The sequence below is a fragment of the Rhinopithecus bieti genome, unplaced genomic scaffold, assembly GCF_001698545.2.
Source record: "Rhinopithecus bieti isolate Rb0 unplaced genomic scaffold, ASM169854v2 scaffold_54, whole genome shotgun sequence".
Taxonomy (NCBI): domain Eukaryota; kingdom Metazoa; phylum Chordata; class Mammalia; order Primates; family Cercopithecidae; genus Rhinopithecus; species Rhinopithecus bieti.
The window spans coordinates 850,096-860,922 of NW_016803233.1; the positions used below are offsets into that span (position 1 = coordinate 850,096).

Sequence of the window (10,827 nt, forward strand, 5' to 3'; positions counted from 1 at the left end):
CTTGATTCTAGGTCTCCTGCTTCGGCCTCAGACAAGCTGCCCTGTGGGTGGGCTCCGGGCAGGGCTCATTTGCAGGGAGGGGAATCAGTTTGGTTCCACCTGCATTTGGGGGATCTACTAGACATCAGGCATAGTACCAGGTGCGGGGGACACTAGGGTGACCAAAACCTAGCATGAGCCCTCAGGTAGCTTAAAGCTTAAAGTCTCTTGGAGGAGATGGATAAAGACACAGAGAAATCCAGCATTTCTCAGCTAGGTCAGGGACTGGGTGGGAGAAAGGAGGGAGTTAGAAGGCTAGTTGGGTATAGGAGCCCTGGGTGTTTTTAAATTTTTATTTTTTTTTCTTTTTTATTTATTTATTTTTTGAGACGGAGTCTTGCTCTGTCGCCCAGGCTGGAGTGCAGTGGCTGGATCTCAGCTCACTGCAAGCTCCGCCTCCCGGGTTTACACGATTCTCCTGCCTCAGCTTCCTGAGTAGTTGGGACTACAGGCGCCCACCACCACACCCGGCTTTTTGTATTTTTTAGTACAGACGGGGTTTCACTGTGTTAGCCAGGATGGTCTTGATCTCCTGACCTCGTGATCCGCCCGCCTCGGCCTCCCAAAGTGCTGGGATTACAGGCTTGAGCCACCGCGCCCAGCTTAAATTTTTATTTTTATAGAGACAGTTCCTTACTATGTTGCCCAGGCTGGATTTGAACTCCAAGGCTCAAGTGATCCTCCTTTCTCAGCCTCTAGAGTAGCTAGGACTATAGGTGAGTATTTTTCAAAGAACTAAATGACAAATAGAGGACAGCTCCCTTCCCTGAGTCACTGTCTGGTCACTGCTGAGACGAGAAGAAAGAGGAAGGAGCAGGAGCCCACGTGAGGTGGTTGGGACTCCCCTTGTCCTCTGGAGCCGACTTCAGCATGCTAGTGAAAAGGCTGTTAGGGAAAGAGAGGACCTGGGCTCTCAGAAGATGATAGACTCTGCCTTGAGGGCTGGGAGGGACCTTCGGGGGGCACCTAGCCCAGGTGGGTTACCCTGGCAAGCCCACCCCTGCATACCCAGGCCCATCCCTCTTCCACCTTCTATGCTTAACTGAATGGACCACAGTCTAACCTGCTGGCCTTTGCATGTGCCGAGAGCTCTGCTTGGATCCCTTCCTGCCTCTGGCCAATTCTAACTTGACTTGCCCAAGTCAGACACTCCGAAAGACTGAGAAGGAATGAGACCCATGGTATGAGTCTGAAGAGGAGGCAAGATCTGGTTTCTAGAGCTGTAGTCAAGGCTTTCTGTCCATAGCTTGGAAACGAAAAGAAGCCACGCTTGCCCACGTTACTTCTGTCAGAGCCACACTCTATGCCCTGGGTGTGCTGGGTGTGTGTCTGAGAGATGTGGGTTGTGTGTGGGGTGTGTTCCTGGGATGTGTGTGGGGTGTGTGCATGGGATGTGTGTATGGTGTATGTGTGGTGTGTGTACATGGAATGAATGTGTGGTATGTGTGGAGTCTGTGTGTGTACATTTGAGGACATAGTTTGTGAGTATGCAGTATGCTTAGATGGTTCTTTTTTTTGTTTTGTTTAGAGACAGGGTTGCTCTGTTACCCAGGCTGGAGCACAGTGCACATCATGGCTCACTGCAGCCTTGACCTCCTGGGCTCAGACGATCCTCCTGTCTCAGCCTGCCAAGTAGCTGGGACTACAGGCATGTGCCACCACACCCAGCCAATTTTTAAATTGTTTGTAGAGACGAGAGCTCCCTAAATTACTGGGCTCAAGCGATCCTCCCACCTCAGCCTCCTAAAATGTTGAGATTACAGGCGAGCCACCATGCCTGGCCTAGATGGTTCTTAAATCCTCTCCTTGGCCACTGAGCAGTTCTGTGATTATTATTTAAAAGGGAATGTTAAACCACACTCATGCCATAACAAGGAGAACAACAGAAAGAAAACCTACACTGGCAAACAAAAAGAGAGTTGCAAAAGCAGCTGAAGTGGCTGAAATTATCAGCAGATAGGGTTCTCCCTGGACAATTAGACATGGCCCCTAAACCTTTTGTGAATAAAACGAGGCTGGTTAAGTGGCTTCCGGTAGTTTCAGCACCCAATGAAAAGCAAAGAGAAAACACTAAGACAGCTAAAGATTTAATCAGAAAAAAGGCCAGAGAAAAAGTCATCCTGTTTCTCTTCCATTCAATAGTAAGAGTGTCTAGACAGTGCAGACTTTGCTCTGATCTTCACACTAATTGCTGGCAAATGCATTAAAAAGGGATGTTAACTATGGTTTTATGATAATTCTCTTTAATTCATCAGCTTTTGTTGCTGTAGGAGATTTTGGAGGGTGACAAGGCTGGCGTAATATACCTGTTTGTGTTTCTTTCTCTGCAAAGTAGAAACCTGAAACAGGAAGTGATTCAAGGGACAGAATGACTAAAACCGTTTCAGACTCAAGTTGAACTGAGCATTTTGCTGGGACCAAGACTTGCTGCTGCAGCCAAAGGTCCCAATATCCTTTATACTGAATCTCCATGGATAGCCCTGGCCCCACCATATGCGCTCCTAAGGACAACACAGTCCAGCCAAACTGTCCTTCAGTCATAGGAGTTTGGTTTAGGTCTTTGTTCTTTACTTACTATGCAACCTTCAGCAAATTATTCAACTTCTCTGAATCTTTGTTTATTTGTAATGCACCAGACTATTTTGAGCATTAAATGAGAAAACTGTTTGCAAAACAATTCAGTGATATAATGGACTGTACAAATGCGATCTGGGGCCAGGTGCAGTGGCTTATGCCTGTAATTCAGCACTTTGGGAGGCCAACACTGGTGGATCACTTGAGGTCAGGAGTTCGAGACCAGCTGGCCAACATGATGAAATCCCGCCTCTACAAAAAATAAAAAAATTAGCCCGGCATGCTTACTTGAACCTGGGAGGCGGAGGTTGCAGTGAGCCTAGATCATGCCACTGCACTCCAGCCTGGGCAACAGAACAAGACTATGTCTTCCAAAAACAAATAAACAATCAAACAAACAAATGCTATTTGGAGTTGTGCCTCTACTATGGGAAAAAAACAATAGCTAGGATTTACTGGGGGCTTTCTGTGTACTGAGGACTGTTGTAACTTGCTTAATTCTGGCTGTAACTCTTTTACAGGAGAAGAAACTGAGACCTGGAATTTGATTAACTCATTCAAGATTACCCAGTTGGTAAGTAACAGAGCTGGAATTTGACCATGGCCATCTGGCTCCAGAACCAGCACTCTTAACCACACTTCTATGAGGAAAAGTTAAAGTGGATGGGAATGGCTACAAGATGGATTTCAGTTCCATAGAAATAAGAACCTCCTACCTCTGTTGAAATCAGAATACACATACATCCCTTCATTCATTCTATGAATATTCGTTCACTCTATGAACCTACGAGGTTTTTAGGTCACATTATTAGTTTAAATAAGAACTATAGGCTGGGCACAGTGGCTCACACCTGTAATCCTAACGCTTTGGGAGGCTAAGGTGGGTGGATCCCTTGAGGTCAGGAGTTCAAGACCAGCCTGGCCAACATGGTGAAACCCTGTCTCTACTAAAAATATAAAATTTAGCCAGGCATGCTCGCCTGAACTCAGGAGGCGGAGGTTGCAGTGAGCTGAGATTGTGCCACTGCACTCCAGCCTGGGCGACAGAGCAAGACAGTCTTTAAAAAAAAAAAAAAAGAAAGAAAGAAGAACAAAATTTTGGAGGGAAGGAGACATTTCCAGCCTACCGTCATGAGTAATGGCAATAATAACTAATACTTTTTGAATATTTACTATATGCAGACCCTGTGCTAAGAGCTTTTTAACTTGTTTAAGTTTCACAGAAGCTCCCACAAAGTTGCAGTTCAAAGAAGACAAGTAACTTGCCCAGGGTCACTCTGTTGGTAAGGGATAGAATTTGTATTCACATTCAAGCAGTCTAGATGGAAAGTCAGTGCTCTTGCTGGGCATGGTGGCTCACGCCTGTAATCCCAGCACTTTGGGAGGCCAAGTGGGGCAGATCACGAGGTCAGGAGATCCAGACCATCCTGGCTAACACAGTGAAACCCCCGTCTCTATTGAAAATACGAAAAATTAGCCAGGCATGGTGGCGGGTGCCTGTAGTCCCAGCTGCTTGGGAGGCTGAGGCAGGAGAATGGCGTAAGCCCGGGAGGCGGAGCTTGGAGTGAGCCGAGATCACGCCACTGCACTCCAGCCTGGGCAATAGAGCGAGACTCCGTCTCAAAAAACAAAAAAGGAAAATCAGTGCTCTTAACCGATGTGGTCTTGTCAACTGTCAACCCTATAAGGCCCTTCACGGAAAACCATTGACTCTTGGCTCCTGGGTGCCCTCTGTCTGTGACAGTGCACTTCCCGTTTCTGCTTCTTTTCTCCCCCGGTTTCCTAGACTCCCTACTACCCTCACTGGTGAGGCTTAACCATAGGATAGGGACCTGTGGCAAAATACTTACAGCCATCTCTGCTTAGGCATGCTTTTAACTTTTATTTGAATCAGACTATCTTACTTGCTGTAAAATGCACAAATCTTAATCTTAATCGTACAGCTTGGTGAAATTTTAATATGTTACATCCATCTAACCATCACCCAAACCAGCATATACAATATTTCTAGAACGTTCCCTCATGACCCTTTGCACTTAGTATTACACCAGAGATAAGCACTATTCTGACGTCTGTCATCACAGATTCATGCTTCTACCTTAGCCATATCCAAATATACTTGCTCAACAAAAACAAAAGGATAAAAACACCACTTTAAATAGTGTGGGTGATCCTATCATTTCATCCAATGGGCATCTCTCTTGGAGTGGGTGTGAATGGCAGACATGGATCTGCTGTTCCGTCTGCTGGTCTTTGTTCTCATGGCTTTTTAGGATGTGAGCATCTTGTGCCACCAAGTATGTTTCTCATATTTATGGATTTTAATTATCACACAACATGGCCCTTAAATCCAAGCCAGTTATTACATATGGTGCTCAACCCTAAGAAACCAAATCCAGTGCTGAAGGAAAGACTGGCTGTGTTGGGCTTCATGAAAGATGGTTTGTTTGTCTCCAACCTGAGACCTTATTGTGGGATTTTTCAAGGGGAATTTTGACTTCTTTCAATTTTCATGCTGGCTTTAGAAGCTAACCCTTGAGTAGATACAATTTTAATGGGGGCAGAACTCAAGTGTGAATAAGTTGTTATATTAAATGTAGTGACCTGGAATACTTCTGGCAACGTGGTGGACTAAGCTGACTTGTCTGAGTCCTTCCTGCTATGAATACAGAATTGATGGAAATGTAAGAATTTTATCTAGGGGAGCGCTGAAGAAAGGGAAACCTGCAAATGTCACAAATGAGGATAGGCTGGCCGCAGTGGCTCATGCCTGTAATCCCAGCACTTTGGGAGGCGGAGGTGGGCAGATCACTTGAGGTCAAGAGTTCCAGACCAGCCTGGCCAACACAGTGAAACTTTGTTCTACTAAAAATACAAAAATTAGCCAGGTGTGGTGGCACATGCCTGTAATCCCAGCTACTCAGGAAGCTGAGGCAGGAGAATTGCCTGAACCTGGGACGGGAAAGTTGTAGTGAGCAGAGATCACGCCACTGCATTCCACACTGGATGACAGAGCAAGACTCCACCTCAAAAAAAAAAAAAAAAAAAAAGGTGGATGAATTTAAGCTAAATGGTGGCATGTGAGCTGAAGCCATGACTACTCCTGGGGCTTTTGCACAGAAGCTACAGAGCCTGGGGGCTCAAGGTGGAACTGAGTGCTCTGGAGCCTTGAAGGTCTGACTTTCTCATGAAAAGGGGCTAGAAAAACTTCGATACTTGTAGAAATAGAGAGGAAGCTTGCCTTGACTGGAAAAAAGTTACCAGCAAGAACTTAAACGCATGGGATTATACCATATGTGGTTGTGGAATCTGTATTTTTGTTACTTATGAAGTATGAGACCCTTCATCCTGAAAAATTGAGATAAAACTGGTCTAGTACCATGGAAACCTCTACTGCAAACACAAAGTCATTCCATAGGTATATTTTAACAACCCATACCTAACAGCACTCCCACAGTGACAATGACCTCTGAGGACGAGTTCACAATGAAAAACTAAACTATTCAGGAAGCCATTCCAAGTTGGAAATAATAAAATCATTTAAAAGAGACTATAAAAATGGTATATTTAAAATTATTAAGATGTCTTAGTTTGGGTTCACAAGAAAAAAGAAATAAAATGATTAAGAACTAAAGATAATATAAAAAATGTAAAGAAAGATGGAAAAAGAATAGGTTGACAAAGAGCAGCTGAATTGAAAGGAAAAATAATCATTAAAATTGAAATCCAACAAAAGAGTTAAATGACAGATTAGGCATAGCTAAAGAGAGAATTAATGAGCTGGAAGACAATGACAGTTAAAATTTGTTAAGTGCATAGTAAATGACATTGTTCTGTGTACTTTATTTGCATTAACTCATTTACTCCTTAGAACAAAATTATGAGGAGGCATTATTATGATCATCTGAACTTTATAGACAAAGAAACTAAATAGCAGTTTAAGCCACTAGCTCATGGTCACATAGCTGGTAAGTGATGGATCTGGGATTTGACTCTAGGCTGTCTCGGGTAGCCTTGAGTCTGTGTTTGCAAGTATTATACTATGGGAAATCATCAAGAGTAGGCACTAAGTGATAAAGAGATGGGTATATGAAATAATGGTGAAGAAGTATCAATGGCACTACTTATGTCTACATAGAGGGACTAAGGGAGAGGCAGTATTAGAAGACATAAAAATTAGATGTCCTTTCAGACATCTTCCAATCCTTAGGTTCCAAGAATTTGAGACCAGGTCACCATCAAGGGCAAAATATTCAAAGGAGGGTGGTACACCCTCTATAGGTGGCACCTGTAGTCCTAGCTACCTGGGAGGCTGAGGTGGGAGGATTGCTTGATCCCAGGTGGCAATGAGCCAGTGCCATTTGGCACTGTCTACCATTTTAAGTGCACATATCCTGTGACCCTGCAATTCTGCTTCAAGGATTTTGTCTTATAAATTCTATCTTTCCTATAGTTATATATGTGTGTGAAGATGCATGTAATATATACATTGCAGCATTGCTAGTAATAGAAAGACTGTGGAAACAACTTAATGTATATCAATAAGGAATTGATTTAGGCCGGTCGCAGTGGCTCATGCCTGTAATCCCAGCACTTTGGGAGGCTGAGGTAGGCAGATGACTTGAGGTCAGGAGTTTGAGACCAGCCTGATCAACATGGTAGAAACTGTGTCTCTACCAAAAAATACAAAAATTAGCTGGGTGTTGTGGCCCACAGCTGTAATCCCAGTTGCTCGGGAGGTTGAGGCAGGAGAATAGCTGGAACCCGGGAGGCAGAGGCTGCAGTGAGCCGAGATTGCACCACTGCACCACTGCACTCCAGCCTGGGTGACAAGAGCAAGACTCTGTCTCAAAAAATGAACAAACAAACAAAACCCCAAAAAACAAAAAATGAGGAATTGATTGAATGTGTGTTCTTAAAGTAGATTGCCCCAACACTGTTTAAAATAGTAGGTCATATCTGCTAAGAAGGAATGATTTTCAGGATATATTCTTAAGTTTAAGAATAAAGCAATTTGCAAGAAAGTATATGTGGTATGCTGCCAGATGTAGGAAAACAAGAAGAGGATATAAGTGTTTATACACACCCACCCACACACATACTCATACTTGATTATGCCTAGGCGATTGCTGGAAGGACACACACACACAGTGTCTGAGGGAATTCTGTATACCTCTTGAAAAAGCTTAGGGAATTGTGGGGTTTGGGTGGGTGGAAGATATCCTGCTATATGTCCTTTTATGTTTCTTTGAATGTTTATAGAGGAGATTTAGCAGGTCTCCTGGGTGGGGTTGCATATATCCCATGGGAAACCAACATTTATTGAGCATTTGACAAGCACCAGGCCATTACCTGTGTTATCTGTTCACAGGTAAGACAGGTCACACAGGTAAGGATGTGAGGATGTGTCCTCACACATCCCTAACACTGGAGTTCTCTCTATTGCCTGCTGATACCTGGACAACAGAGCTGCACAGTAAATGCGTGATAAATGGTAATCTCATTTTCTTTTTTTTTTTTCTTTATTTCTTTGGAGACAGGCTCTTGCTTGATCACCCAGGCTGAAGTGCGGTGGCACGATCATGGCTCATTGCAACCTCGACCTCCCAGACTCAGCCTCTTGAGTAGCTGGGACTACAGGCATGTGTCACCACACCTGGCTAATTTTTTTCATTTTGTAGAGACAGGGGTCTCCTTGTTTTGCCCAGGCTAGTCTTGAACTCCTGGGCTTAAGTGATCCTCCTGACTTGGTCTCCCGAAGTGCTGGGATTATGGGTGAGAGCCACTGTGCTTGGCCCGATAATCCCATTTTCAAGAAAATGGGTGGTACCTTCGTTGTGCAAAGTCCTGTGGCATGCAGGTAGAGGAGGGGAAATTCCGTGACAGCCTGCAAGGTGTTTTGGAAACAGGGGTGACCCAGCTGCTTCATAGAAATCTGAGTTATCTGGGAGGCATCTCAAACCTTTTGTCTCTCCTGACTCTAGTCCCTGGCACCTCTCTTGAGACCACATGGAAGTATTCAGTTAGTACTCATTTTTCCAACTGTAAGATTCTTTGTTCTGGAAAGCTGTAGCTTGTGTTTCTGGACCACATGAATTGCTGATGTGTTTAGAAACAACAAAGCAAGGAGAATTCGTCCTGCGATGTCCTCCTTTTTGGAATTATTTTATCTTGACAACTTTCCCGTTGAGTATGCATCATCAAAGGTCTAAGCGACACCAACTTCTGTTCACTTAAAAAGAGTGACCTTTAGGGGCCTTTCTTCTCAAAATAGATGTTCCCAGAGGTGCTTTTTATTGTTGTTATTGTTGTTTTCTACAATCAACCACATTTCTAACCCATCAGGAAATGTTTTATAGAACCAGAGGCTTTCTCTCTTCCCCTTCCCTTGATCATCTGGAAATAAATTCAGTTAAGTAGGTTATTCATCTTGAAAGGGCTGTTGTGATGTGATCAACACACAAATGGACAAGAAATCCAAATGGTCAAGAAAACTGGAAGGAAAATTTAAGCGTATGGAATCAAAATCACAAAAACTGACCTGGGTAGTCTTTAAGAGCGTAACATATCTGCACAATTCAGATGAAACACTTGCAAGTGAGAGTTATTTGACCTTAGCACTTTGCTGGTCTCTTGAGGCAGTATTTTGTAGGCTCAGAGAGAGCTGTTAAGAGCTTTAAGTATCATTGTCCTTATGTGCAATGTGGGATGTAATGGTTTTAGTTTACTGTAAGATGAATGTGAATCAACAGTGTTATCTGACTCCTCCAAATAGTAATTCCATCTTCACTGCCTGACTAGAGATAGGGAATAGGTTTAATCGCCATTGCTGTGTGAGGCCTTCCTGGACCCAGGTGCTTTGCTGTGCTCCTATTGCACTGTGTCACATTTAATTAATGCAGTTATCTTATTGGCTTTAAATAATTGTAGTTGTTTGTAGCTATCTCCACATCAGCCTGTGAGTGCCTAGAAGGATGGTATGGATCGCCTTGCTTCATCTGTGTATAGTCAGCATGCAGCATACACCACAGCACTTCGGATTTCATTAGTCAGGATTCTGTCGACCTTGAAACAGAATCTCACCTCGAACTGGCTTCCGCAGAAAGGGGATTTGTTGGTTTATGTAATTGAAGAATCTAGGAATGAAACATAAGGCATGGAGGATCCAAGGCTTAAAGTGTTGCCAAGGCTTACACAGTTTTTCACCCTCTTCAACGCTGCCTCCCTTTTCTTTTGGATTGTGCTGCAAAATGGTTGTCAGCGATTCTAGCAGGAGGTAAAAAAGGCCACTGTTCCAGTAGTTCAACAAAAGTCTTAGAACTGAGTCCAACTGTCTCTCTGATTGGTCTTTTCTGGGTAACATGCACAGCCGTGAACCAATCGCTGTGGCAGGCAAATACGACGCTCTGATTGGCCATCTTGGATCAAATGCCCTCCCTCTGAGGGAGATTGGGTGCAGCCTGCACCTGCTCAGGTACAGAGACTGAGAATGAGGGAAAGACTGCAGGTCCCCAGGGAAATGCGGGTACCATTTGTGAATGGTGGGTAAGCAAGAGCCAAGGATGTCCAATATAGTAGGTGTTTAATCAGTGTTTACTCAGTGAATGAATTAACAGATGAATGAGCAAACAGGAGCGTGCTGCTGATTCTGTGAGCTGGTTATGCAATACCCCGAGTGGGGTTTTAACAGATGGAGCCTTTGCAGAGAGGAGGGATAGAAGAGGGCTCTGAAATAAAGTCATTTAAGGATACCATTAAATTAGCTGAAATATTTAACAAGAAATAGGAGACAGGGGAGACATGTGATAGCTGTTTTCAAACGTAAAGGGCATTCATAGGGAAGGGACATTTTCTGGGTCCCTACTTTATGCCATAGATGCTGGGCTAGACACTTTAATTGACATCTCCCCACTTTTATTTTTATTTTATTTTATGTTATTTTGTTTTTTTGAAACAAGGCCTTGCTCTGTGGCCCGGGCTGGAGTGCAGTGGTACGATACTAGCTCACTGCAGCCTCAACCTCCCAGGCTCAAGCAATCCTCCTGCCTCCCTCCTGAGTAGCTGGGACTACAGGCACACATCACACCCAGCTAATTTTTTTCTTTTCTTTCCTTCTTTTCTCCTTCTCCTCCTCCTCCTTCTCCTCCTCCTCCTGCTCCTCCTCCTGCTCCTTCTCCTCCTCCTCCTCCTCCTCCTGCTCCTTCTGCTCCTNCT

The 10,827-nt window shown here is 44.1% G+C and overlaps 1 protein-coding gene across 8 annotated transcripts in view; it reads left to right on the forward strand.

The window, feature by feature from the left end:
• The first annotated feature begins 3,134 nt into the window (after positions 1–3,134).
• Positions 3,135–10,827, forward strand: part of CYRIB (CYFIP related Rac1 interactor B) — a 134,014-nt gene continuing 126,321 nt past the window's right edge. For 7 of the 8 annotated variants that reach the window (XM_017870609.1, XM_017870550.1, XM_017870671.1 and 4 more), the window contains exon 1: positions 3,135–3,187. The gene's annotated coding sequence lies outside the window, so the exon portion shown is untranslated. The remainder of the gene's footprint in view (positions 3,188–10,827) is intronic. The other variant, XM_017870559.1, reaches the window with a different exon arrangement.